The 27,240-nt window shown below is 38.7% G+C and overlaps 1 protein-coding gene across 1 annotated transcript in view; it reads left to right on the top strand.

The window, feature by feature from the left end:
* CNTN1 (contactin 1) overlaps positions 1-27,240 on the top strand; it is a 244,415-nt gene that overhangs the window by 56,240 nt on the left and 160,935 nt on the right. The window contains exon 3 of the mRNA XM_037390093.1: positions 15,264-15,309. The gene's annotated coding sequence lies outside the window, so the exon portion shown is untranslated. The remainder of the gene's footprint in view (positions 1-15,263; positions 15,310-27,240) is intronic.

Genomic DNA, 27,240 nt, shown 5'->3' with positions numbered 1-27,240 from the left:
GTTCTGGCCGTGGTGAAGACAAGAAGCACCAGCTAGGATTTCCATCCCATCTTCATAGTCCTGGCAGATGGACTGTGATGCTGAGCAGGCCTGGAAACAAAATAATTTTGTTAAATTAGGCAAACCAAATATTTCCCCATGGTTTTTCAGCATCCACAAATTCAGTTGGCAGTGGCTGCTCACTCTTCAGTGCTGGTGCTGCTTAGACTATCTTGTACACCTTACAATGTACAAAGTACACAGTGTGCCCCCTTTCAATGCTCTGGCATCAGTCGACTCCACCAGATGTGTATAGTTGTATATAGCTTTGAAAAAATGACAGCATGGTCCAGTGGATTTCATTTTTATGTGTGCATTCATCTGCAGTGACAGCAAGGAGCCAAACGTAATTTTCATCATGTAATTTCAAAGTATTTAATATCAATGGAGAAAAAGTAAATCTTCTCTTGCTCACATTTTCATTCCTGTAGGCTCTGGTGTAGTTGTACTGTAATAGAACTGTCATATAGCTGCCAGAACCAGCCCTGTGATTCAGCCTATTCGTGTGCATTCTCTACATCAGAAATACATAGTTTTCAACTATTGTCTGTCAAAATTCAGGGATGGATAGTGCATTCTCATTTAGAATATCGGCAGTTCCTTTTAACAATTAATATCATACTGTGCTGGATGTATTCTTGTTACTGTTTATTCCCAGCATTCATGAGCTTTTTTTGCAAGGTAGTGTGTGGTCTAAAATAGGAAACTTCTTCAGCAATCTACAAACTGATGGAGCAGTCAAAGACGATGTAGAGCAATCATTCTTGTAGAAAATTCTGAGGGCAAATTACATTCTCAGTCTCTAGTGAGACATAAGCATCTGTTTTTTCCTTTGTATTAAGAGACGTTACAAGGTGATAGGAGACATTACTGCTCCTTTAATGAAAATGCTGTTGAAAAGTACTGGTGAGCTTCCTCCTAGATTCTGCTTCCTCCACTTGATATTCAGTGCTGCTGCATAAACCAGATTATTTCAAAGGCCTGCACAACCACAAGTGAAACATACAGCCAAACATACCCCAAATTACATGAAACTAAGTGAGGACCCTAGATTAAGTAGAAGTTACAGTTAACAAGTAATTTTTATTGACTTCATATTGGCATTGTCTCTTCTTTTACTCAGGAAAGAAATGGCTTCTTTTAGTATCCTTGGAAAATATTCAGGGAAAGTTCCATGGTTAGTAACAGAAAAATGGCATAATAGTTTCCTGTCCTTTAGTTGGAAGACAGCTAGTAGAAGATTTTTATTGCAAAGTAAATAGTAGCAAAAGTAAAACAAAAAATTAAAAATAACTGAAAAGAATGTTTTGCCAATATGTTTTTCAGAGGGAATAAAGGAAATAGATACTGAAATATTTCTAAGCAAGACTCATCCACCTTATCTTCTGATTCTCTTTTCACTGAGGAAAAGTAGATTTTATTTTTTATTTAATTAAAATTCTAAGGTTCCAGATAAAAATTCTTTGAGCTGAAGCAGTTCTATTTGCATATAGCTAAACTTGGGGAGGAGTTAAAATACAGACTGTTACGCATCTCTTGGATGGCAAAAAGATTGCAATTAAAAGATGTGAGAAATAATTTAGCGTGTATTGGACAACTCAATAAGAATAATTCATATAAATTTCTGTAAAACACGGGAGAGTGAATACTATTTTTTTAAGGTTTGAATTGCCAGCTAAGCTAGTTAAAAACTCTTCAGTTAGAGCATCCAAGAAGACACTGCTGCAAAGACTTGTATTAGTCCTCTGTGTTTATGGATGCTTTTAGATTTATAGTTCGATCTGTCAAGAATGCAGTAGAATTCAACTCCCATCTACAGCTATGGTCTCTCAAGGTGGATTTTAAAGAGAGACTGGTGTAAGCAGTGTTTGCTATGAGGAAAAAAATAGGAAGCAGATTTTTTGAGCATAAATAGAAAAGTCTTCAAATACCTTCCAAATCCAAATCAGTCATGATGAGCATAAAACATTCTGATTTGGGGCAGAATTTTGGGTTAGAAAGCCAAAGAGGAAGATGATGGCTTTAGCGATGGCAGCAGTGGCTAGCTTTGATGCACTCAGGGATCACTTGGCACCTTAGACTATTGTTCAGGCCAAATAGTATGGCATTGTAGGCAACTGATTGTTTTCTAGGGGAGGAAAAAAGGGAATGATGTTTCTGTACAGTGAAGAGGAAGCAAATGCTGATGTGCTGGTAGGAGGCACACCTTGACTTTTTAGGAAATCAGCACATACTTGGCCTGTTTCACTTCCTGATACTCCTCCTATCTTTTCTTTTCCTAGGACTATGCAAAATTTTGAATACAACTATGCAAAAGCAACTGTGCTTTGGAACTGTTTTAAAGCTTTAGGCAGTAGCCTGCCTGGAATGCCTGACCTTATCTGTTGCTTGAGCTCATCTAAAGCATCCAGTAGAGCTAAAATATCTAACTAGAGTATCAGTTTCCTATCCAGGTAACAGACTGCTTAGTGCAGGGGTCCTCAAGCTTTTCAACCAGGGGGCCGGCGCGCGGATGCAGTGGCAGGCAGTCACCTGCGGCTGCTTGGTTTCCCCCCCCAACCCCCGGCGGGGGGGGGCGGAGGGAGTTCTGTAAATACTGGGGGCTGGATTGAGGACCCTGGGGGGCTGTATCCATCCCATGGGCCGCAGTTTGAGGACCCCTGGCTTAGTGGATTTCCTAATCTGAAAGTGAAACTGTAATTTTGAAATAGCATTGATTTTGAAAGATGAAACTTCTTTTGGAATCAAACCGATAATCATGTTGATTAGAGCATGACACAAGAGCAGAAGTTTAGAATTTCCATCTTAAGGATGCAGAAGCAACAGAGCCACTCACAACAGGTTTCTAACCTTAAAAGAGTGAAAAATCTTTAAATACGAATATTTTTTTTTGTATGGCATTGCATCTACAGAACTGAGCTCCAGATTTTGTGATGTGTCAATTAAAGCTGAATTTAGCATTAGGCTCTTGCTGTATTTTTTTCTTGTTCCCAGCTGTCTTAGAGTCTTACTTATTTGAATAGATTTAACCACAAAAAAGATCTATTAAAAGCAATCCCAGTTTGAATATGCCCTACTTCTAGCAATGAATCTGTCACCATGTCCATCTGAATTGCAGCAAGTTTTTTTTTCTCCTGTTTGTTTTCTACTAAACGTAGCTTTCTGGGCAATTATCTAATTATGTAAATTTCAGAAATGTCGTTTGTTTGCTAGTGAACACTGTGGTCTAGCAAAATGAGTTTCTGGTCAGGATCCTCTTAAAAACATACTGGATAGTCATGGGGGTTGTGGAGATATTTTCCTCCCTAATTTTCCAAGCTTTGAAAAAGAATAAATAAAAAATTAAAGAACAATCAGATTGGACCACTCAGGCAAGTGGAGACCAGGCCCTCTGGGGAGCTGACCAGCCTCCTCTGTAGTCTTTGGTAATGAATTGAAATATAAACTCTTAAAAAGAATACTCAACCTCTTTTTCTCATAAAAAGTGTATAGTTACAGGAAATAAACCAGGAAAGTAAACCAAAATAATTTCTTTAAAAAGACCCTAAAAATAAGTAAGCAAAGACACATTAAGAGTCTGTACAGATCTTGCTGTGTTGGTCCTGTAGCAGCCACTTACTTAATATTTTGTAAACCATTTTGATCTTCTAGAAATTCTCATCCACATAAAATACTTACCGTCTTCATTAGTGGTTTATTCCCCCCTTCCCTCACTACAGATGGTTACATTTTTGTTACAGTAAATTACTTCTGTAGGGTGCTCTGTGGAGTAGTTGATAACAGTGCATGTGTAGCATACAGCATAAATTCCCTTCATAAAGCTTTAATATACTGACTGTCAAAAAGTTGTTACATCTTGAAACTTACTCTTCAAGTGGAAAAGTGGTATTTTTGCAACGTGTTTGGTGCTAAATTTCATTGTAACTCATAGGCAAGTGCAGACTTGTCAAGGGCAACAAAACAAAACATGGCAAAATTTGTGCCTTTTTTTTTTTGCATCACCCGATTTATTTTTTATTTATTAATTTAATGAATTGCCATGTAAAAAAGTCAGAAATTAGTTTCTAGTGTAGTAATGAAGGATCTGAAATAGAATGGAGGAACCAGTTCTCATTTGCAGTAAAAAATGATGTGGAGATTACTTCCATTGTATCAGTTGTGCAAAGGGGCTTCAGTGTGAATAATGTTTAGTAACGCTTTAAACATTGAAGTAATTTACTCAATTTTTGGGAAATACAAGCATGTATCAAAGTCCATCAACCTCTAGAACATGGACCATTTATAATTTTATTTGCTAAGGCTGTGTTTTAGTATACTAACCTGGGCACCATAAGCCATCCACTTAGGCCAGGCCAAAGCTTACAGGAGGCATGGAAGTTTTACCAAGCACGGTTCAGCCAGCCGTGAGGCACAACTCAGCCTTGACACAAAAAGAACTGGAGTTTGACAGTGGTGTAAAGGGAGATATGTTATCTTCTGGTGGCATTAAAAGTGAAATAACTTTCCCGAAAGTCATTGTGTCTTATGTAACCTTTGATCTTGAATCTTAGCCTTAATATGTAACCATATGGCTGATGTATGTGTGTTCCTCAGAGGACAGAAGCAAATGATAAATATAGATGTTGTGCTTGATGTAATCCATCACCTTTGCAATGCAAAACAAATCTATGCTCCTTGCTTTCAAAGGATGGTGCAGAGGAGGGCAAGGTTCAAAGCACCACACTTGAGAGAGCAAGAGTTTCCTAAGCAGTGTGTGCATCTGTTCTTGTAATACTTTTGTGATGTGAAAAAAATAATGACCTTCTCTGAGTTCATAAAAGGGGAAGCCTAGGAGGATGTGGTCACTGTTGAGGTCAGAGCTTAGAAGTTAGTACAGGATGCTCTTTACAGTTTGATCAGTGGAAATCTTAACAGTGATCAGTCAGAGCAGAATGTGGATATTGTCTTGCAAGCTCTTATCAGAGCCTTAATGGAAGAAGTGATTTCTTAAGTGGCACAGGCTTTCTAGAAATAACTAGACCAGCAAGAGGGAATCTTGTAAACAGCATCACATAATTAAACCAACACTCCTAATTCCTATTTTTGATGAGATTTAAGTGCCAGAAGACTCTTTGGGACTTGTTAGAGCCGTAGAAGGGCACTTGAATATCTGTAGCAAAGACTGGAATAGAGGCCAGGAATTTTGTTTTCTCCCTGTCAAGGAGAGTAAGATCTGACCCACCCAGAGGTATGAGGGAGTTGGTGCAGTAAAAAGGACTGCTTCAACAAACTTCTCTGTGAAAGCGGAGGTGCATTTACTGACTCTGATGTTCTCCTAAGGTGGAGGTGAAGTTAAGTTCCTTGGTCCAGAATGAGTCTGTCCTACAGGAGCTGCTGGTCTGAGCCAGCCAGACCAAGGTACAGCGCTATGTCTGGGAGAGCTCCTTTCTTGGTGGGTGCTGCAGAAGCCATGGCTCTGAGGAGACTCCACAGCAGCAAACATGTCCTCTCTTAAATGGGGGGCCCACAGTCTGCTGTAGACTTGCCTTTCTCCTTTCTTCTGACATAAGAGTAAGTTTTCTTGGGATGCAGGCCTTTTTCTATCTGAAAATAAAATTAATATTCAGTTGTGATTTATTCTTTGTACCTTATCATTTTGTGTTACCTTATCCTTACAAAGAGGAGAAAGGATGGAAAGCAAAGCGAAGGTAAATACTGTTTTCTTAACCTGGTCGATGATCAGGGAGTTCTCAGGGGTTTAAATTGACTGTCTTCCCTCATGCGGGCACCCATGTTGCTGTCAACAGCATAATGGCTGTCAATGGCTGTCAGTAAAGTAAAACAGATGAGACAAAGGACAACAACAGATTGGTAATTAATTGTGGTTAATTGGTATAATTCATAAACTTGCTTCTGAAAGCAGGGAGAAGATAGCTCCCTTGTGAGGGATGAGAGTGAGCTAGAAGACAGCTATTTTTATTTGATTTGTAAGAATTTTCTTAGTGTTTTGTGATTCACAGGCTAGAAAATATCTATTTGTTGTTATCAGAGTAACAGGTGCTTTATACGTTATACGCACACAAACAAGCTACCGCACTGTGTGCCTTCATTCCTTCCCACCTGTCATTTGTCTGTCTTGGTTTCATCTGACTAAGAAATCTGGGAGGACTGAGCCCTGCACTTTGAAATGGATCAGGCTGTGCTGGATCCAAGTTCTGTGACTTAGGGGAAGCTGCGGTGGTGGAGCTGTACTAGTCCACGTCTGGACAGGAGGAAACAACTCACCTCCTGTCATGCACTGGCAGAGCGAGCAGCAAGAGGAACATGTTTTTAAGGAAATGAGACTTACGCCATTATACTGTGTGCTCAGCAATGTTTCTTTGGTAACTTTTGAATGTATTGTACAATTTCTAACTCAAATTTGATGAATGGCTGGAATTTTTCAAAATGACTGCAACTGGGCCCAGTAAGGATGAGGGTTACCTCAGTGATTACCTGTTCTGCCAGGAGCATGCAGACCTGGCTACACCTTGTCAGGATCTTAAGCAAGAAGTATGGCAGGTTATGGGGATGGTCTACGTGGAGGGTGATTTACAGGTGTGGAGACCAGTTGTAGGTGCCATGGGATGGTGTATGATCCTGCAGGGCAGAGGAAGGAGCTGGACTTCTTACTGAGACAGTACAGGCAGGTGAAGTTGTAGGACACACATATGTAAGGCTTCTTCAGTCATCTATTCATGCAGCAACCTATGTTAGTCTACAGGCATTTGAAGAAATGCAAAGAAAAATTTGCCCAGTATTTTGTTTTACTATGCACAGTTGAATTGTTAAGCAATGTGGAAACACAAGTCAGATATACAAAAGGATATTTACTTGCTAGGACAGCTAGAAGTATACATTTTTCCTGTCCTTTTTTACAGGTACTTTTCCTTAATAAAGATGATAAATGTCTTAACAGTATTTCAGAAATAAAAATGAAGTGCCTTTGATGTATCATACTTTTAGAGGTTCTGTTCAGTGCCATGTACAATAAATAAAGACTAATACCCAAATTCTTTCTTTCTTTTCTTTTTAAAGTTACTGTATTGCATACCATTTAACAAGTAGTATATTTACTCCTGAGACTTGATACTTGTGGCAGTGGTATTGTGAATATCCCATCTGATTTTGTCGAAGAAACAAATTAGTACCTTGAGGACTGCAAAATTATTAGTGATTTTTCTTTTCATCTTCCAGTTTGAGTTCTCAGACTGAATAAGTTAGTTATCATCCTGCTACCTGGCAGAAAGTTTAAGGCAATCCTACTCCATTTATATCCAGGTGTAAGTAAAAATTGGTTGGTTGTTCCCAAAGAGCAGATATAATGCACTTTCTTTTTTCGTAAGTAGACCTAAATCCGGATCTCTTTTTAGTTCTTGGGCATGCACTGACTAGCTGCAAATCCCATAATGAAAAATCGCATCATTCATTTAATTGGTGTTCTGCATGATAGAAACAGGGGCAGATGCAACTCCTTGCTTTCCCCAGTAAATCCAGGCCTGTGGAACATACTTTGAAGTGGTGACAGTTTTATGTTCTCTGGAGTGGAAATGAATTACTCTTTCTAGACCAGATGAATTAGAGTTTAGAAGGTAATGCAGGCTGCCTCTGAAGCCCAAAAGTCAGCAATCAGAAAACTTAAATGATGTAGAACTCATAATTCTCTGCAGTCTTTCCTTCTATTGATTCCACTGATAATTAAATCTGAACCTTTTGGCAGTTCTTGGAACATTTTTATCAAAATCTACAGTGACAGATTGAAGGTCTCTGTGTCCAGAGGTGAGCAGGGTTTTTATCATAACTCTGCCTGAGTGGGTTGAATATGCTTTCCTAACATTACTGTCGAGGTTAAAAGCTGATTTCTTTCTTTTACTAACATAAATATTTTACAGGTCTTTGACAAACCTAAACTTGGACACCCTTGATAAATCATTTGAGCTTGGTCCCTTCCAGTAAACCTTTTTGATTTGATGCTTTTTATTTTGGCAAATGCTTCTGTTGCAGCTGTTTTTTCTCTGAGCAAATATAGTAGTGCTACAGTACATGAGAATGAGAGAGTCGGCAAACATTTGATTTTTTCCACTTCCTGACATGTTTTGTCTGAAATAGGAACTAAAGCTAGCAATCGCTCTGGTCAATGGTGAAGAACATCCTTTCTAATCAATACTGGGAATACTACCCTAAGCAGCAGTGCTGGTTATTGAGGTACACTTACAATAACTTAGCATACAAGGTGTTCTCACTTTTTGGCTGTTCCTGCTTATGCAAATGAAATCCATTAATTCACACAAGTCTGACTCATTTGAGGTTGGGACCAAATCCAGATACAGCTAGAACAGGGATACTAAGTCTACTGCATCTAGTGCTCAATGTATAAGCAGTCTATGTGCTGTCCAAATGTGCTCCCTGGATCACTGAAATCCAGCAACTAATGATCTTGTTTTGTCCTTCAGTGAACAGGCAGTTTAAAGATGCACAAAGGTCAGTAAAGTCAGAGTTTGAAAAATTCACTTAGCAATGAATGGCGTAGAGTTCTTGATGTTGAGTGCAGAATAAAATTTACTAATTCCTTCAAAATATGGGTTGCTATTTATATATCCCTGTCATTTTAGAAAAGCATTTAATTGCCCAGCTGTCAATAAGTGGTAGTGGGTGGTGAGGGTAGCTATGAAACAGATTATTTTCTTGGTTTTCTGATGTTTGATCAGCATTGAAGTAATGTAGAAATGACGGGGCTTGCAGTTTAGAGTGCTGCTAACCTGTTACCTGCTAAGACATTTGCTGGAATGCTACGTATCACACACAGAGGCAGTTATAAAGGACTTTTAATGTTTCCTAGTGCTGTAGTGTATGGTAGGACGGTAATTTACATAGCTAAAGTTTATGCTACCACATGGTTTCTGGAACACTGGCAAAACCAACCTGAAGATTCTCTAGAACCAAGGGATGTTTAATCAAAAAGAGGAATCTTTTTCTTTGTGTCTTTGTCAAATAGCAAGCATCTTTGATTTTCCTTTTTTTTTATATTTATAGCAACAGAATTTCATATGTATACTTAGCTTGCCACAGGCAGATCTTCTTGGCCTTGCCAGAATCAATTTCTGTCTTGCATAAAGAATGGATTACGAAGGAGGTTTTGAACAGAATTTCATACTCCATGCTGGGTCACATCGTTGCCTGATAGTGGTAAGATAGAGATTTCCTAATACATGGAGAGGATCTCCTGCTGTATTTTTAGACAATATGCTGTTCAAATGCAAATTGTGTGTATTATTTTAATAATATATTAATATAAATGGAAATCCTGTTAGCAACACTACAGCTAAGTGGTAGAATAATGATATGAAATGAATGGCTGGCTATTGGAAGTTGAGGCATTATCTGTGTGCTGTTCATATAGGCTCAGTTTCTGAAGAAAGGCAAAGTAAGATCCCAGTCCTTTAGGATTACTTGTATGAATAGAGTTCCTTATATGTAAATCTTTTCAGGATAACAGCCTTTGTAATTTCTAGTGCAGGAGCCATATCTGTGTCTCTGCTTTGTGATGTCTCCAATATGAATGCGTAACTAATGATACTAAATTTTAATTCCTTGTGAAAGCAGTGACTCCAGCTCCGACCATGAGTTAAATCCAGAATAAATGGGGAGGAAGCATTGCAGAGGCTCTTAGCACACTGACAGTATTCTCTTTTGCACTGTGAAGTTGCCTTGTTTACAGCCTGGGTTTGCAATGGACTCCCTTGTAGGAAGGCAAGAGCAAGTCTCCACTGCTCACAGATCTAGTTTCCCCTGTTTGCAGACCTCAATAGCTAATGAAACAGCCTGAGGCTAGTAAAAGATGATGAGATGTTGGCATGATTAACCAAAGCAATTTTAAAAATTGCTTGATCTTGTGACTCAGTGCTGGTAGCTGTAGGTTTTTTTCTGTCCGTTGCAATAGCTCTGATCGATGCAGGGCTCCGGTGCTCAGCCTGGGGCTGCAGGTTGTGTGGTCTTGTTACAGGGGGAGAGGGAGTAGTGAGTGATATGTGGAGGTAGGACTTTATTTTTAGCTTTACTGAAGTCTTAACTTTCTAATCAAAATACAGCTGTTACATTAGTCCAGCTCCACTGTTATAGTTAATAATACAGTTAAGGCATGGACTTTCTAGTACCTGATCTCTTCTCTGGTGTTGCACTCACCCTTTCAGCATCTTCTGATTCTGCAGGCTGGTGCTGTCAATACTTCTCAAGGAGAACTGGAGAGGCAAACAACCGAGGTAATGATGAGTAATTAGCATAGTATGTTTCATGCTAATGATGGAATTCCCTTAATGCCTCCTCAGAAATCCACTTGGAGATATTTTTACAAGTTTTCTAGCACAGTTGTCTTACTTGCACTTTCTTCATTGATTCTCAGTTTTACGTTATACTTGTTTTTCTGTTTGCTACCACTAGAACTGGTTTTACCTGACTCATTCCTTTACACTATGATTTGTATTTATAGGCTGATGCCTCTAGTATATTCTTGTGCCTGTGCTGTGCTACACTTTGTTTTTATTCTAGGGTTGTAGATAACTTTGTGATTTTTCCATGATCATACAGTTAATAGTTTATGCAAAAGTTCAGTTGTGTTTTTTTATAATCCTTGGAAATGGGAAGGAAGTTTGGAATGAAAGAGTTTCCGAATATTGAGCTTGCATCTGATTAACTGAAATTTTTTATGCCAGTGCAGACTTTTATACCAGTGCATACTGTGAATGCACCTGTTTTTTAAATGAGTCTAAGCTTGGCTTCTAGCAATTGAGCTTGGTTAGGTTAACATCACAGCTTAAGGAAAGCTGGTGTGACTTTTACAATAGTCTCGTAAAGAGCTAAGCTGCATAATTTTTTTTGCAGTTTTCAAGCATGGTTGGGTTTTTTGGGTTTTTTGGTGATGCACTTGTGTGAAAGGTCATACACATTGGAACATGAAAATGGATACTTAAAAGCATTAGGTGAAAATTCAGAGAAAGGCTTTATGGAAAGGAGACAAATTATCACTAACAGCTTTAACAAAAGCTACTAGAAAAATGTCAGAAGTCCTTACCTTCTGAGTCAGAACTTAAATCTGAATGCAATTTCTGCCTTTAGAAAGTTTTCTGAACTGCTTATGCTTCACCTAACAGTTGATACTAAGGACGTTTTTTTAGTGTGGCAAACTAGCATATTCATTTTCAATTGAACCCTAATATCTCTAGATAGGTAACAGGTTTATATCTCTTTGGAGCTTGGAAAATCTAAGCTCCTTGTCATGGATAAAAAGCACTGCACTTTTTATTTATGCAGGACTCTGCATACTGTATCTTATGCAGAAGCCATTCCTAAGTAGATACTAGATATACAAGTATTGTTCTGATGTAAATAAAGTAATTGTCTTTCAGTTGGTAAAGTTCTTATTTTCCCCATGTTTCTTTTCAATGGGTGATGTTTTGCATGACATATTCCTCCTATAGTGTCCTCCACAATGGTTTCATATATATAAGAAGTATTACAAAAATGCATTTCTCTGAGTGGGGGTTCATTTATAATGGCCTTTTTTTGCCATTGCTGTGCACATCCAGTGCCTGGTGCTGAACTGGTGGGTGCTTCTGCTCAGCAAAGACTGAAAGTGGCATTTTTCAAGAGCTACTCTCGATGGCTTAGGCATTATTGAATTCAGCAGTAATTTTTTTTTCATCGCAGCGCTCTCTCTTGCCTCACACTGTGATTGAAGCTGAAGAAGTGAATTTAGGTCTGCAATGATCTAAAATTCTGTGTGGTTTTCTATAAATTTTCATGTATGGAGATTCAGGGAAATTACTTCATTATCATTTACAGCCCACTGTGAATGGGAAAAGTGGAATAAAATTGGAAAAAAATATCTGTCTTCATTATGTTATGAGCTGAAATAATCAAATAATCAAATCGCATTTTTGTAACACCTGATGAAATATTCTCCGTCCTCATAAAATGAAAAAATCTTGTGGAAGTACCACTGTTTTCCCACCTGACTCAATGGTTCAATTCAGGTACCAATAGATACAAATAATGACTTCCAGTGTCATTGCTTGAACATGAAAGAGGAGTATACTGTGAAGGTTCCGAGTTGTCTGTGGAAGACAGCTTATTTTGTCACCAGGAGTGAATCCTGCTGGAGCATCTCTCTCCATCTGCAAGCAGGGAGGTGCAGGGTGGTGAGTTGTCTGAGCAATGTGACCTGCCACTGAGGAGCAGGACAGGACAGGCAGGAATCGCTGAACTCCAGGCCTGGGTATTGCCTGGGCACATTCAAACTGCCAGTACTTGTCTGGTTTGTTGAAAGGGGTTTTTTAATAGCTGTCAACAAATTCTCTTTCTAGAGGATAAAAGAGAGAAAAATACTCTGTTTATAGGCCTGTCTCTCTCTTATTTGCAGGCCACAGGCCTACGGAGCTCTTTCACTTTTAGACCGCTGTGAATCTGTGTTTGGTTTTACTCGTGTGGTTTTTTTCTCTCATTTAAGTCATGTAGAGCACAGCAGAGCAAGAATCCTTTATCCTGTTTCCAGTGTTCTGTCCATAAGCATCCAGCGGTTCACCATTGTATGGGTCAATATACTGAGCTAGAAGGACCCCTCCTCTCACCCTGTGTCTGTGTATACTGTATTTTTCAGCAGATTAGTTTAAAAATTGTGATGGTCCTAGGCTGACTATATAAGCAAGAAAGATTTATATTCTGTTTAAAACTTGCAAGAATAAACATATTTAATATGCAGTTTCCCAGACTGTTCTTGAGTATTTCATCTTTTCCCCTGATAACTGCACCACTCTAGATACTCGTGTGTTTTGTTTTAAATCAGAACAACACAGTTCTATGTCGTGTAGTTTTTCTGTAGTCCCTCTGCATTTCACACTTGGAAAATGCATCTCCAGTTCCCTAATGTCCACAATCTTTTTATTTTAGCAACTGTCTCATTTTGATAGGCTTTTCCATAATACATTGGTTACTAAAGGTGAAGTTAAAACTTCCAGAGGTGAAATACAAATGATGGAATGGTAATATTCAGAGTTACTGATGAAAGGGAAGGAAGGTGTTAACAGCTACCACAGTTCATCTCTAAGCAAGTGTTGCCCTGTTGAGGACGAAATTAATGACTGTTGATTTCTTTAACCTTTTTCTGCTTCCTACATTGCACAGCAGTCATAAGCTTCAGTTGAAAGAAATGAGTGTAAAGTTATTAACAATTGCAGAGTTTGGTGTAACACAAATGGATGTTGAAAAATAATATGTAGAAAGTTAGAGAAAGGCTATTGTATAGTACTGTTAGCATAATAGTTCTCAAGCCATTACTTTGGAAAAATACATCGTTAACTGAGAGAACTATAAGGAGAAGTTGGCATTCCTTAAATGCTTGTGATTTCATAAAACCATTCAGAACCTTGAGGTTGTTTTTTCTGTGTTCTAGTTTGTTTTCCACCCCAGGTAAGAAACTATGAAGCAAACAAGTCAACCTTCATATTAAGTGCTGGAAAAATGACAGAATATATTATTGCGTTATCCTGATCATGTACTCGGTGACTTGTTACCCCAAGAACTTCCTACCTGGTATAAATATGTTGCTTGAAAACCACTTTTTAGAGTTACTAAGACTTATGACCATGCAAATATGTACTCGGCAAGGGAGTGAATGAAAGCTGAAATGTAGCCATGACAAAGTGAGTCCTTTTGCGTATATGGCTCTGTAAGTTTAGTTCAGATTATTTTTGTCCACCAATACTCAGGATAGTTTAATAGGAGGTAGAAATAACAGAAATGTTCTTTATAGATGGGGAATATTCTGATATTCTGTCCAGGTCAGCAGCAGCAGCAGGATTAAACCCCAGTATCTTGGCATGTACACTTACTTTATAAGAGAAAGAAGGGCTGGAAGTACAGTGATCATCATCTCCTCTCAGCACAGTGAAAAGACTGTGACATTAAACTTCTGGAGATAAGGTGCCACGAGAAAGTTGTGCCTCTTTACACAGGCATGCAGTGTGTGGAAAGAAGAATTACAAAATTTAATGAAGCCTTATGAAAAATTATTACATTTTCAATCTTGTAAATGGTCATCAAATCACTAAAGGGAAGATCTGATTTTGCATTACAGTAAATCGGAGCACAAGCAAAATAGAGTAACGAGCACACATACCTTGACTAAGCTACCTGCAAAGTAGTATAGCTTTGGAGCCTGGATGCTTGGGTCTTTTATGTCACCTATGGAAATAGCAATTGGATCTTATATATCTAAAAGATTCCTTTCCTCACATTCACATACTTGAATCATTGTCCATTTGGCTATTAACACAAAAATCTTTTGTATAATAGGGATGAAGTACGGTTACAAAATGAAATAGGCATGGGAGTGAGCTGTAAATCTGTTCGTTTATGTAGCCAACTTCTGAAGTGAGTACTCTGTGTTATATGATGTGTTTGTTTTGCACTAAATCTTGGAAATGTTTGAAAAATTGCTAGTGACACCGTAATGTAGTTCCTATCTTGGATCCACTGATACGGACATATAGTGGATATTACAGCCAAAGTGCTAAGAGAGGAAATGGAGATTTGGAGGTAGTTTGACAATATCTACAGCTGTGAACTAGAGAAGGTTTGGCAAGAAATCAAAGCTGAAGTTGAGTAAAGAGTTTTGAATCATTCTGGAAGGGCATGCCAAAATTTTCTGGATAGAGACAAACATAAAGAGGGATCAGAAGAGATACTGTAAAAGTAGAATGAAATGTGTAAAGATAAGGCAGGAGTTTGATGATGGTATACCAGCGTGTATGTGAGCAGGCATCTCCGTGTAACCTATTGCAGGAGAGAGTGCTAGAATCAAGTTTTTCTGACAAGGTATTAATGACTTTAAAAATAGCTAAATGTGCACCAAAGCTTATTTTTAAAGACAGTCTATAATAGCTTGTATATCAAGTAATCAGGAAAACTAAAACCACACAAGCTCACGCTGCTTTTGAAGTTTAATTTTGGTAGGATTTTTTTAATATGCCTTACCTTTATGCAAGAAAGTGACTAACTGGAAAACCACATATTTATGAATTACAGGAAACATCTGGGAAAAGCTGATTGTAAGAGAATGTTATGAAAGTACGCATAACAGATTCTAACAGAATTGGTAATTGAAAAATTGAGAGTTGAGCAAATAACTGAACCCTGGTTTTATTCAATTCTAGATACTGCCTCTGGATCTGCATTGTAACAGAGTCCAGCTTATTAGAGGTTGGTGACTTCTTTTTTCAATTCTTACATACAGTTTTAAAAAAATAATTTATTACCATGTTTAAGTAATGAAGTGAAAGATATGAGCTTCTTAGTAGCAAATAATTAGTCCCAATGCAATGGAAAAAGTGGTAAAAACAGTGTTAATTCAGAAATTTATGCTGAATTAATGCACAGAAGCAGTATTGTGCTTTTGGCCTCAGCAACGTGATTAGTTTTTAAATGTAAGCTATATTGAAGTATAACATTGTAGCATTAGGTCCACTGGCAAGGTTTGTTGATTCAAATACGTGTCTGGTTTGAATTGATATTTTATATGTATATCTGTCGGTTCCTGTTTGAAGGTTGGAGTAGTCTGTTCTTCTGAGACTGCATCTGCCATGAAAGCCACACCAAATAATCTTTTTATAGATATAATACAAAAACATAGGACCCGATCTATGTTTTCATTGACTATTTAGATATGACCTATTGAGTTCTAAAATGTATATATGTTTGAAATGTGGGAGGTGGTACCGGGTGATCAGGTTAGAGCAGGCTAAAGCCCTTCCTGACTTGGCTCTGTAGATAACATATTGCTGGGCAATAGGAAGCCCATAGCTCAGTGATGATTGTATTCACTATAGAAAGGTAGACTAACTTTAGGCTACCTATAAAGTCATGTTACACTGCAATAAGCAACATTATGTGCCTCTGATGAAGCTAGTCTGGTGGGATGGACAGTTGAAATAACAGTGGCAGCTCAACTGGGCATAGTGATTTCTAATCCATCTAGCTGCCTATAGGAGTATGCTTAGATTTTCCTTAGGGGTATGCGAGCGTGATTCCCCCCACCCCCTCAAAGATCACTTAAAGATTGTGTGAAGTTAATGTATATTTCTAAGACTAACATTCAAGAAAGAACATAAACAAGAGATGTTTTAATAGAATTTTGGAAACAATTTTCAGTATATGGTTTTAAACGCTTGAAGTGACATTCACTATTCTGTTGTAGAACAGGACCAGAGGAAGTCACAGCTCCTAATGGCAAAACATGATTCCTTGGCTTAAAGTTATTTATTACTGACATGTTCAACTTCTGCACCTTTTACCTGCTATAATTTCATTAATTTTCTGCTGCTGGACAAGGAAAGCACCAGCTCAGAGTAGTGCTATAGTGACTCTTGTAGGTATTGACCTATCTCTAGCTCAGATCTTTCTTTTAGTCTGAACTATTATGTCTTTGACTGATACATTGAAAAACTGTTTTGTTGAATGTTTGTGTAGTGCTGAACCCAAGGTATCTGTGAAATATAAGCACATAACATTAATTCTTCTTATGCATTGTTTTTTGGGTGGGTTTTTTTTTGTGAAGTACCTCCTTGCATTTCTATTTTACATACTGCTTCAGTTGCTTTTAATTTAATGAATAAATTACAGTAGAACAGAATTAATTTCATAGTAATTTCTGGCTAACCTGTCTGAAAAATACCCCAAAATCTCTGATTTTACTGTTTAATTAATTATTCTAGAGTCAAATATTTATCTGACTGTTTTGGCTGTTTTCAAATTAAAATTACATGACTTTTTGTATACTATATTGCTCAATGCTAGTAAAATGGCATATGTTGTAGGCATGATTTCAGTCTTTGAAGCTTGATTTATCACAGAATCAGAGAATCGGAGAATCACAGAATGGTTGGGGTTGGAAGGGATCTCTGGAGATCATCTAGTCCAACCCCCTGCTAAAGCAGGTTCACCTAGAGCAGGTTGCACAGAATTGTGTCCAGGCAGGTTTTGAATGTCTCCGGAGAAGGAGACTCCACAATCTCTCTGGGCAGCCTGTTCCAGTGCTCTGTCACCCTCAAGGTAAAGAAATTTTTCCTCATATTCAGATGGAACTTCCTATGTTTCAGTTTGTGCCTGTTGCCCCTTGGTCTGTTGCTTGGCACTACTGAAAAGAGCCTGGTACCATCCCCATCCTCTTGATATTGCCCTTAAGAAATTTGTAGGCATTGATAAGATCCCCTCTCGGTCTTCTCCAAGCTAAACAGGCCCAGCTCTCTCGGCCTTTCCTCATAAGGCAGATGCTCCAGTCCCTTAATCATCTTCATAGCCCTCCGCTGGGCCCGCTCCAGTACTTTCTTGTCTCTTTTGGACTGGGGAGCCCAGAACTGCACAGGTCCTTCTCTGCAGAGCTGTCTTCCATCAGGTCAGCCGCTAGCCTGTACTAGTGCATGGGGTTTTTCTCCCTAGGAGGAACACTTGCCTTTGTTGAACTTCATTAGGTTCCTCTCTGCCCAACTCTCTGGCCTGTCCAGATCTGATGGAGCTAGTAGCTGGCCTTGTGTGGTGATGCAGGACAGTGTGCTTCTCAAACCTGTAGCAATGCACACTGCTATAAGCAGACTTTCATAGTGGTTCTGTCCTCTCTGCTTATAAATAAACCTTATTATATCTTTTTCCATAGGACAAGTGTTCATGAGACAGATCTTTCATTCCTAAAACCTGTTTTGTATCTGAGATTAAGTCCATCAAATGATTCTCATCCATCTTTTCTGTTTGAGAAAGATTTAAGCTACCTTTGTTGCACTATTCCTCATGCTCAATTTTCCATATATGTGTCGTCATACTTTCCTTACCAATAAGCCCATAATTGGCATGGCACATGCAGTTCCTTTGTTATTAAAGAACCATTCCCCTGCTTATTGTTCTGTATGAATGAGCTTGTGATTCCAGGAGCAGCTGGGTATACCTGATGCTTTTTGTCTTCATTCAGAATGGCCACAGTCTCCTGCTGTTTCTAATTTATAACTGCCATCAGTAAAGATGAATATTACTTTTATGCTTGGGCTGGGAAAAAAGCAAAATGAAGGACAAAGGTCCTTACTGAGGAGTGGGAGGTGGAAGTGCCGGAGCCTGCACTTCCCTGCAGTGGCAGATAGCATTGCTTATTCTCCTGCTGGGAAAGGGCACCTGCATACAAGCCCATCAGGTAGTGCTGTGGGTCCGTGTCTGCGTAACTCCAGGAATCCTGCAGGTCAGGTGTAATACATGCAGTGCCTCATCCAGTACTTTTCCCTGGGGAAAGCACTGGAAGCAGCTGAGAGTAAGCTGCTGTCTCCTGCATGGCTCTCTCCTGATCTCCTGGGACATGGAGAGGGAGCAGGCCACATGCTAAGCTTATAGCTCTGACCACCATCTCTCAACAGTGCCTGTCATGTAAAACGACAGCAAGGCTGGGGGGAGGGCAGCGCATCTGTAATATGACTTTGCAGCCTCCCTTTTACTCTCTGACCTTATGGGATTAGACAGCCTTGTGTAGGATCTGCCAGTCGTTTGTGCCTCGTTCAGGGTTGGGAGAGATGCTGAGCTGTGCTGAGCTGCAGCAGAGGAGTGCTCTCTCTGGCTGCAGACAAGTGGCACAAGGTCCCTGCTGTGTGCCTCTCACACAGTCTGGCTCAGAGACATGGTTCTGTGAAATGACCAAGTGCAATGACTCCCATCTATTTGAAGAGAAAGTTGAGAGGCAAGTATATCATTCGGTAGGTATTCAGCAGGAGCAATGGTGTTTGTGTTGTGTTAGTTACTGCATAAGTTTCATCTAAGAAAGCTCTTTGAAATATGCTATAAGTTGATTAAATATCCAGATATTCAAAGGTAATGCTTTCTATAGATAGTTGTATTTCTATGATGCAATTCCCATTAAAATTAAGCACTGCAGTGCCCCAAAGTATGGAAGAGTTAGATCTGTGTTTGGATATAACTGTTGCTTCAAACTAAATACTTCTCAACAGTCTTGCAGAATTCACTTTGAATATGTTTGAATGTGTAGAAACAGTTCAAATCAACATTCTTCTGAAAAGGCCTTCACAGGATACATTCTGCTTATTATACATTAATTTCTGTAACTCTGCAGCTGCCTTTTGTATTGGAGGCTTTATTTTTGAATTACTGAAGTATTTTAAGAGCGATGCTCTTGGGAAAAGCATAAACAAAGTACAAAGGCCAGTCTGTTTTCCACATAGTAGATTGTTGTTGAAGAGTTTGTGCCAGCCAGTACAGAGTGCAATCGTGTCTTAACTCCTCTCAAGAGAGATGAATTACTCAACTGCCTTGGCTCCTGCTGCTCCACATTCTTATCCTTTGAGATGTATTGTTGGAGTGGTCTGCTCCTCTTCACGGAACAGCCAGTGTGGCAGAAATGTAAATGTATAGTGTTGTCTTCTTCATGGGTCTTTTTTCACAGGTCTTCACCTGTGAGCTGTTTTAGATATGCACCATCTTTCCCAACAGTGTAGTTAATTGTGCTTTTGAGATTTTTTTTCTTTTAAAGAAAGCCAACAGATTTTTTTCAAACAATAGAACTATGCACAGCAGTATCAATTAAAACTGCTGCAAATTTGCAGAGATGACATTATTGATTGATACACTGATACATTGCAACAGCCCAGGTAATTTATCTTACCATTTTGCTGTTCAGAAAATTTTGTTCAGGGCTGTAATTTCTTCTGGTGGTTGACACAGTAGGGACCGTAAAAAGACAAGGTATGTCCAACTAAGATTGCCTAATTCAAGTGTATTTCTGTCTTCAACTCATTTTGCTGTGAAGCAGGTAGCACTGTGTGCCTTCAACATTTTTTTTTTTTAAGTTTGGGGTTGCAGCTACAAACATGTTTTAATGTAGATACCACTGCAGTTTCTTAACATGCCTCAGTACTGTTACACCTGCTTCATTGGATGAGAACAGAGTGTACCAAATGGCCTTGCAGGACTGATGTCTTGGATGTGTGGCTTTTCACTTTGGATCAAGAAGAGTGTATGTTTTTCATTAAAAAGACTAACTCTTCAAAAAATTGCTTACTGGAGCTTCCACGAATTATGCAAGGCAGTAGTTATTCATAGATTTTTAGGACAAAAGTAATTCCTAGACAATGCAAACCACAGAACCTTTTCCCGATACAGACATTAATTTGAACTGCATGGGTTTTTTTTAAAGATGTCTCAGTAAGATGCTCCACGTGTTTATACTTGCACTATTAGAAATGCTCATTAACTCTAAAGGGACTCCAGATGAAGAGATCAGAGATTAATGTTTACATTACAGACTTTTTTAATGATAGGTTGGATGAATCCCAGCCTGTGTTAAAATATATTTTAAAATGAAATAAATGTTAAAACATTATGGATAGTATGAAATCTGTTACTGTCTACTGGTATCTGTGGAATGTGCTATTTCATCTTAGCTTTCCTTTGAATAAACCAGATAGGCTGAAGTCTTGCCTGAGGCAAGTTTCAGAAATGTGACTATATAACTGCTCTAGAAATTGTTCTTAAATTTAGTCCTAAACATCCATTTGAGGTGTTGATTCAAGGACTAAATGCAGAATGGTCACAATAACTTTGCTAACATAATGTACTGGTCCTAAATATATCAAATACAAAAGCATAACTTAAGTATTAATTCTAAAGGTAATTATGTATTAGTGTATAATTCTCCTGCTTATCTCTTCAGGGATGGCTAAAATGTCACACTAGAAGTGCACATTCAGCTGGTTTCCTGGTCCTTGCTGAGTTTGCTTCAGCGCGTTTTGGGCTGCAGCTCTCCTTTTTATAAATCAGATTTCATGCTAGTTCTTTAAAATAATACCATTCTAAAATTGAAAAAGGATAGCAGTACCATATTACTTTGTAAGTGAGAGCTGGATAAAAATTTGATCCACATATGAATAATAAATGATTCACTACTCTCTACCTGATTTTGCAGATGGGGTATAACAAATTGCTGAGTTACATGTGCTCTGTTAATCCTGAATCATGGTAATTTAAACAGCAGTGTTGCTAACTGTTCGTTATCTCATTTTCCTGTCATCTGCATACATCTACATGTCTATACACATACATATATTTGTGCATATACATAAGCAAGGTACATTTTAATTGTGGTCTCTTCTGGATGATACCCATTTTAGTTACTCTAGTGGATACAGTAGGTTTGCTGATTTTTTTGTTTTTTCTTCTGTCCAGAATAAACTTCAGAGTTTCTCAGTAATCTCCTGTAAAGTATTTGGCTGATATACAGCATATGTCAGCTACTGTTCTAACCTTTGAAAGTTTCTCAAAAACTTATTGGCGTCTTTCATTAAATGTAGAGCATTGCAAATGCCAACACAACTTTACAATTTCAGTGATTGCTTCTGCAGATTAGGAATCACTGTGCTTCTGCTGAAGTAACATAGAAGAATCTAATATTAGTTTGAAAAATGGTGTTATGAGTTCAGCTTCTGGATGTGCATCATGTGTGGACAGGAGAGAGGCCATCTGCTGTCTGCTCTGTGCTGCTCTCCTGGTGAGAAGAACCGTGTTGGCAGCTGATGGGAAAGCAGTGAGACTGTTTTGGCAGCAGCCAGGTCTGCTGTTTGTTCTCCCAGGAGATCAGCTATGGGATAGTTAATGGGTCACAAAGGTGGCTTCTACAGCTGTAGGTGAGACTTGTGTTGGCTGGATTGTTTGATATTCTTGATAGGTTTGAGTCTGCCAAGAGTCACCAGAGACTCTAACTGCAGAGCATTTCTGGAGAGCTGGACACATTTTTCATCTGAGTAGTGGCAAAGGAAATCTGCTTGGCCAGAGAAATGTTGTTAGAAGTGGTCTTTTCTCTGCAGATGCATGAGGGGCAGTGGTCTGCAGGGACTGTGTATTTTTACTAAAGATAACTTCATTTTGAAACTTACATTTATTTCTACTGCTCTGTCAAAAATAGATATTCAAAGTATGAAATTGTGCAAGAAGATGTATGTATACTGCTGTGGGATACAAACTGATCTAGATGTACAAGTGTTTCCTATCTCTGTTTTTCTGTTGGGATTTTTTGTTTTGTTGTTCTTTTTGTACTACGCCATTTTTCTTAGCTCATTTTTCTCTCTCTTGCGATTTGCTTCCTTCTGGAGTAATTGCTTCCATTGAAATCCAATGCTTATTAACCTAACATTAGGATCAGGATTTTAGCAGGATCTTTCTTGTCCCTCTCACAAACAGTTATTTTTTTCCCTTAGGCTTGCCTAAAGAAGGCAGAAAAGGCTGAAAGTATGAGGTCTTTCACCGCATATGCCTCTTACAGTTCTTATTGTTTCCTACCAGCCTGTTCATATCCCCAACAAAAAAATGCCTAATGCAGTAATCCTATAAGCACTGAGTACCTTTCCTGTGATAAAAATCACGGCCATGAACACTGATGATGACGAGTCCACAAGCTACACCATCTTTCTACCAGGTCAGCATAGGGAAAAGAGAAAATGACAGCAGATGCCAGCACATTGCTTTATGGGCATGGACCAGACTGCATCTTGAAAATGTTCCTCCTTCTGTTTCATGACAGAGCTTGAAGATGAAAATATTCTTCTAAATGAGTATCGATTTAGGTGCTTTAGTAGACCACGTGTGAGTTATTAGAGTACGTTACTGAGCTGCATTAGCTTGCTCTCAGTTAATTCCCTCTTGATAAACAATTCTCACAAAAATTCTTTTGAGAATCATATTTAAGGTGTGGGATCTAACCTGTGTATTTCTGAGCCTTCTATCCCTTGTTTTATAGAACAATGGAAACCCATACTTTCCAGAGTGATGTTTGTGCATGCTGGAATATGCCTGTTTGAACTCAGTGCTGGTTCTGGGAACAGCATTTTTATCACAACCTCTGTTTTGACAGGAAGCTTTCATTTAGCTTCGCATATTCATTTCATAGGAGGCATTTGCATGTAATAGCCAAACTGCATCTGGGAAATTGTGACAGGAGCAATCAAACTGTGCATGACTTTAAGGGTAAAACAAGCAGGTGGTTGCCAGCAGTACTGCTCAAGTCTGAATGACGCCTCTCAGAGTGGGGCTGGGAAGGGGAATATGGAAATTTCCCATGAGGACCACAGAGACCAGGAGGGTGTCAAGAGGGCTTTTCAGAGGTTTTCCCTCACTGGAAGCCAAGTGAAGCAAACAAAGGAGAGTTGTTTGTCCAGAGTGCTCAAACCAAACCATGGACTAGTTATTCCTCAGGGATATGACTAAGAAAGGAATGAACAGTCATGTGGGTTTTAGGAAGAAAATATTTAAGCAACTCTGGGTCTTAAAAAGGATTTCAGAGACTTGAGATTCAGGTGAAAGCCAGTCCACCCTTGGGGAAGGCATGGAAGAGACAGCAGTAGGGTGATGAGACATCAATCCTGTTAGGCCTTTGCCTTCAATACAGAGTAAAGGTTGTTTATATTAATGGTAACATTTAAGGAAGAAGTAAAACCTGTGAAGAGACTCATTACCAAGTAGCTAATAGAATGGCTATCAAAGCTGGCTTGTGGACCACCCCAGCTCCTTGCTCTGCCTGGTTTAATTGTAGTTGTGGCAGCAACCACTGTCAGTTCGTGCTCAAACTGCTGAGCCTTGGAGCTGTGCAAGGATTAAAAGTATCTCATCAGCCATTTAGGTTGGTTTCTGTTATGAGGAGGGCCTACAGTTAAAAAAAATCATAAATACAATTCAAATACTTTGGGGGTTTTATTTCACGCTTTATACATAGTTACATATACTTACACACGTTATATATAACAATGGTAGTGTGTAGGGTACATATCAGTTTCAAAATATACATTTTAAATTATACTTTTAATGTATATTTAATTATATTGTGCCAGTCATTAATGTTATATTCCTCAATAAATTTAATTAGCTGTTGAAATTTTCACGGACCCTGTGTTACCAGTACCACTAATGTAATGGAGCTTTAATTTGGTATAACATTTTACTCTTTCCTAAGGAAACAAGGATAGTGCAATCACTTTCTGTCTGTCAGTCCTCTGCATCAGGGTTTGAACTGCTGATCTTGCTCCTGCCACATGGGAAGTCTTTAGCGAGTCCTGAAGATAATTAAGTTCTTACAAGTTTCACGATGGCTGTGGCTCACTAAAGAGGAAAAACTTAAATCAGTGCCCAACTGAGTGGAAAGCTGTTACATATTCTCCTTGACAGGAATCGACATATACATACCTCCAGGCTAAGCACAGCAGGTGCTGTCTCCTGCCCAGAAGAGACATCAGGAAGTGCATGTGGTAGGAGAGAAGCTGAAATTATTTTGGTTAAGGAGCGTGTGTGAAGTAGGACTCAAGACTGTAGGAAATCGTGTTTCATTGCATCTGTTGGTTGCAGAACAATGCATTACTTTTTTTTTAATTTGACCATTCATATTTCTATTTTCAAGTATATGTAATTACTGAATTCAACAAATATGCAGTTGGAGAGATAAGATGCCTCTGAGATGAGAATGTGTGGGAAATTGAAAGTCTTTATACATTATGCTTAATGCAGCTAAAGCTATTTTTCTTCATACTTTATCTTTAGAATTATTAGCTATGAACCATTCTTTTGGTTTTGTTCCTTGACACCAGTCTAACTTGCAGCTTCAAAAATCTTTTTCTCTGGTCTTTGAACAGATTAGCATTAGTGCTCACTGAAATATGGTAAGCATGTCACTCCAGAAGACCATTTAAAAAACCCTAGATTTCAGTGCAGAGTCACAGTAATTTATGTTCATATTTTCATTAATACCAATGTATTTACTTACTGTATTGTGACAAGAGGATTTGAACGTTATAAATAATTTCTAAAAACCAAGCATAATATTAATTCAGAAGTCTTGCTTTATAAAACCTGGAATGGCCTTCAGCATCAAACTAACTAGAACAAAGAAAAGTAGAAAACAAAAATCAAATAATGCACCTTTTGCAGGCAGAGTGAACAAGACAGCCTTTCAGAGTGCTGTAAAGTTTGTTCAACTTGGCTTCTGACAGGCAGTCAGAGATGTAGGTTTCCAGTGTGGGGAGACACAACTGCCACTGGCCTGCTCTTGTCCTCCTTAAGTCACCAGGGTGTGTGACAGCTTAGTAGATGGTTTGTGGTAAGGTGCAGGACACGGAAAAGCTGATACTACATCTAAACAGGAATTAGCTTTAATAAAAATAGGAATAATTTGAATTAAATGCAAAGAAATAGAGCAAAGATGGCGACATAGGTAAATCAATTGGCAGCATAAAGGCAGACAAATTTGAGCATTATCAAGTGAAAGGAACGGTACACTGGGAATATTAATTTGAATAGTACTGTGTGTTGCTTTCTTTCAGTAGCAATCACTGCAGAGAGCTAGAGGTTGTGTTAGACAACTCAGGAAAAAATTTGTTCAATATACAATAAAAATGAACATTTAAATCATATAAAGTATGGAAAAGGTTAGACAATATGTTTGGAAATATGAATAGGTAGGCATTTTAGAGAAATGTTTTGACACACAAGCTAATTATTTTGCCAAGTAATTAGTTGATTAGGACAGTTCATTTTGCAGATTAAATACTTCCAAGGAGGGTAAAACTGAAGAACTACAATATGGTCAACAGAAGTTGACCATCTGTGTATAAAGTTCCACTTAATCTTCCAAATAATACTAAAAAAGAAGTTACATAGTATTGAAATTATTTTAAAATTAATTAAAATTAATAAAATAAAAAAATATTTTACTTAATAATATTAATTGAAGTCATCACTACAGTGTATTCTATCTAAAGAGGTTAAAATTCCAAGGAATGGTCAATGATTATTCCCTGAGAGAGGGTAAGAGGGATACATTTCTTTGTGTTTAAGGGCATAAGCTCAGAAAAGGTTGCAGACAAAGGTGTTCATTAAGGAAATGCTGACTTTTTTTTTCTCTGGTCTCCTACTTGCTGCTTTTATGTTGGAGTAGATGAAGTTAAGCTCTGGATGCCTGCAGTACATGTGCCATCTGTGGTACACCCCAAAATTCTAATCTTGGGGTGCATGCACACACCAACAGCCCTCATCTGCTAGGCTTTTATGCTAGAGGATCTCCTTAAATACAACACAGCTTCTTTCCAGCCTTCACCTGAAAAGAGGACCTTGAGAGGAGACGGGGAGGAGAAAAGGCAGTAAAGAGAAATTACCATTCAGGTCTCATCTCAAATTGGGACATAGCTGGAGTGTGGCATAGGGTTGTTTAGCCTGGAGAGGAGGAGGCTCAAGGGAGACCTTATCGCCCTCTACAACTACCTGAAAGGAGGTTGTAGGCCAGTGGGGGTAGGTCTCTTCTCCCAGGTATCAAACAATAGGACAAGAAAAAACAGCCTCAGGTTGCACTAGGGGAGGTTTAGATTGGATATTAGAAAGAATTTCTTCACTGAAAGGGTGGTCAAGTATTGGAACAGGCTGTCCAGGGAGGGGGGGTGGAATCACTCTCCCTGGAGGTGTTTAAAAAATACATAGATGCGGTGCTTAGGTCATGGTTTAGTGGTCGACTTGGCAGTCCTTGGTTAACTGTTGGACTTGATGATCTTAAGGGTCTTTTCCAACCTAAATGATTCTATGATTCTGTGATATAATGTCAACATAGTCATGAAATATGGAAAATCCTACATCGGATAGAATTGCTGCAGCACTTGTCTTTCGTAACAGCTGTTCCATGCTCAGTTCCCATTCTGTTCAGTTATAGTTTGTATTGTATGAGCCAGTCTATGCAATGCCATGGCATGTTAGAGATGTCTGATGTGCTTGTGCCACTAGCACAGATGCAGGAAGGACTGTTAGGTATAATAGCAGTGCAGCAACTATATCAGGTATGCCTCTCGCCCAGCAGAGTGGGCACAGCTGTACTGCTGTTGCTTCCAGAGCTGGCCAAGTATCTCTGCACAGTCCTGCACCACGTGGCATACAGATAAAACTTTATAATGTAGACTGTCACCCTATCTTTCTTTGTAAAGGATTTGCCTCAAGTTTGGGAGCTATGTAGAGGTGCGTATAATTAATGAAATGCTCTTCAGTGGTGGTGTGGGGATTTTTTACTTTTTATTCCATTTGATTTCCGAAACCCCTAGGATTAACCTTCATCCTGAATGTGTCAGGCCA

This window comes from Falco rusticolus, chromosome 5 (assembly GCF_015220075.1).
Source record: "Falco rusticolus isolate bFalRus1 chromosome 5, bFalRus1.pri, whole genome shotgun sequence".
NCBI lineage: Eukaryota > Metazoa > Chordata > Aves > Falconiformes > Falconidae > Falco > Falco rusticolus.
This window is presented reverse-complemented; position numbering and strand designations above follow the sequence as displayed.